At 80.2% G+C, this 2500-nt stretch overlaps 2 non-coding genes across 2 annotated transcripts in view; both read right to left on the bottom strand.

Annotated features, from left to right (window-relative positions):
• LOC139042423 (28S ribosomal RNA) overlaps positions 1-103 on the bottom strand; it is a 4892-nt gene extending 4789 nt beyond the window's left edge. The window contains exon 1 of the ribosomal RNA XR_011499151.1: positions 1-103. This exon is cut by the window's left edge and continues 4789 nt beyond it. This is a non-coding gene — a ribosomal RNA (28S ribosomal RNA).
• Positions 104-1293: 1190 nt separating this feature from the next.
• LOC139042453 (5.8S ribosomal RNA) lies at positions 1294-1446 on the bottom strand. Its single transcript, XR_011499181.1, has one exon. It is a non-coding gene; the product is annotated as a 5.8S ribosomal RNA (ribosomal RNA).
• Positions 1447-2500: the final 1054 nt, after the last annotated feature.

Raw genomic sequence — 2500 nt, 5'->3', positions numbered from 1 at the left:
TCCCTGTTCACTCGCCGTTACTGAGGGAATCCTGGTTAGTTTCTTTTCCTCCGCTGACTAATATGCTTAAATTCAGCGGGTCGCCACGTCTGATCTGAGGTCGCGTCTCGGAGGGCGCGGCGGCGGCGGCGGCGGCGGCCGCCGCCGCGCGCGGGAAGCCCGCGAGCGAGGCGGGGGAGCGACGGAGAGACGAGCGCCGCGGAGGAGGACCCCGGGCGCGCGAGGCCACGGCCGACGTCCGCCCGGCCTTCCGCCCCGCCCCGCCCCCCCCACCACGACCGACCCCCGAAGGAGGGCGGGCGGGCGGGCGAGCGGGCGGGCGGGCGGAGAGACGCGGGCGGGCGGACGGGGGCACGAGCCGGCGGCACGGGCGAGGGGCCCCGCCGGGGAGGAGGGGGGCGGAGCGGTACGCCGCCACGCGCACGGCGGACGCGTCGCGGCGACGCGGGGGAGGAGAGGGCGGAGGGGCGGCGGCGGGCGCGGCTGGGCCGGCGGTCGCCCCCGACCGCCGACCTTACCCGCGCGCGTCCCACCGCCTCCCGACACCCGCCCCTCCGCCGCGAGCCGCCACGGCCCGTCGGGCGGCGGACGCGGCGCCCGCCCGCCCGCCCGGGGCTCGGGGCACACGGCGCGGCGCGGCCGCGACCCAGGGGAGGGCGCGCGGCGGCGGACGACGCCGCGGCGTCCCGCGGGTCACCGCCGGGGCACGCGTCCCCGGGGCGCGGCCCCGCGCACGCGACTCGGCCTCGGCGCGAGCCACCCCGACGGGGCGAGGCCGGGGAGGGGTCACGGTCCGGGACCCGGGCGCGCCGGGGACCGGCGAGGGGCCGGCCGGACGCACCGGGACGGACCGCCGACGGGGGCGAGCGGCGACCGGACAGGCGGCCCGGACGCGGGCCCCCCGAACCCGGCGGCCCCAACCGCGCGCCGCGGGACCCGTCTCGTCCCCGCCCCGGCAACCCCGAGGCCGCGTGCGGCGCGAGGGAGCCCCCGAAGGCACCGTGGCGGCCACGGGCACCTCGGCGCGAGCTCTCGCGTCTGTCTCTCCCTCGACTCGCGGGCGGCGGCCCCCACCCCGGGACCCCGCGCGGCGCCGCCGCCGCCGACCCCCACGCGCCTCCGACGACCGGGCGCCGGGGCGCGTGGGAGGAGGGGCGGGCGCGCGGGGCGGAGGAGGGGCACCGCGTCTGCACTTAGGGGGACGGAGGGCCCGGGGCGGGCCCTGCGAGAGACCCCCAGCCGCGCACCCCGGGGCAGGCGACACCCACACCCCGGGGGCGATTGATCGTCAAGCGACGCTCAGACAGGCGTAGCCCCGGGAGGAACCCGGGGCCGCAAGTGCGTTCGAAGTGTCGATGATCAATGTGTCCTGCAATTCACATTAATTCTCGCAGCTAGCTGCGTTCTTCATCGACGCACGAGCCGAGTGATCCACCGCTAAGAGTCGTACGAGTTTGAACGGCGGGGTCCCCCCGCAGGGCGGGGGAAGAGCCCGCCCCTGGCACGGCACATCCCCGGAGGGTGCCTCCGGCCGGCCAGAAAGGCACAACGAGACCAGACTCCGTGAGGCCGGAAGGTTGGACGACGGGGCGTCCGGCACGGGCCCCGCGGGGCCGTGCTCGGACACCCCACAGGCGCCCGGGGGCTCCCGCCTCGCCCGAGGACGCGGGGGCGCGCACACGCCCGCGCGCGCGCACGCGACGACACGACGGCCGCCGGGGACGCCCCCTCCCGACGGCCGCCGCGACGGCGGCGCGGCGCGGCACGGCGCGGCGCCCCGGCCCGGCGAGGCGGAGTCTGGGGGAGAAGGGCCAGGCCTCCCGACTCCCCGCGGGCCCGACCGCCCCGACCCAAGGCGGACGGGCGAGGCCCCCCAGGGGTCTTTAAACCTCCGCGCCGGGACGCGCTAGGTACCTGGATGGGGGGAAGCCAAAGCAACGGACGAGGCGGAGCGGGTAGTGCCGCGCGGCCACCGCCTCGACGCCGCCCGCGCCGCCCGCGGCCACCCGGGGACGGACGCAGGCCTCGGCGCTGCCCGCCCGTGACCGAACCCCACACCGCCGGGCGCCGCCGACCGACGAGCCCACCGCGCCCGCGGCCCCCTCGACGCCGGGCGTGCCCCCCTCGCGTCCGACGCACGCCACCAGACCCGACCCGACTTTCCCCCGGGGACCCTCCCCGCACCCGCGTCCCAGGCCCCTCGCCACGGAGGGCGAGGGGCTGCGGCGGGGAAGCGGGGAGCGAGCGGACAGGGCGGGGGTGGTGGGCGGACGTGGCCGGCCGGACGCGGGCGCCCGGGGCGCCGAGGGCGGGCGGAGACGCGGAGGCACCGTCGGACGGACGACGACGCCGACGGCCGGGGAACGGCCCAGGGCGGGCGACGGGAGGCGGCGGGCGGCGGGCACCCCGCGTGAGCCGAGGCTCCGAGGCCCCCGGGGGACCTGACCCCGGGGACTCCGCGGGGGCTCGCGCCGCCACGCCGCCCTTCCCGAGACGCGCC

This window comes from Equus asinus, chromosome 28 (genome assembly GCF_041296235.1).
Source record: "Equus asinus isolate D_3611 breed Donkey chromosome 28, EquAss-T2T_v2, whole genome shotgun sequence".
In the NCBI taxonomy this organism is placed as follows: Eukaryota; Metazoa; Chordata; class Mammalia; order Perissodactyla; family Equidae; genus Equus; species Equus asinus.
The sequence above is the reverse complement of the archived record's forward strand: the minus strand, read 5'-3'. Positions and strand labels throughout refer to the sequence as shown.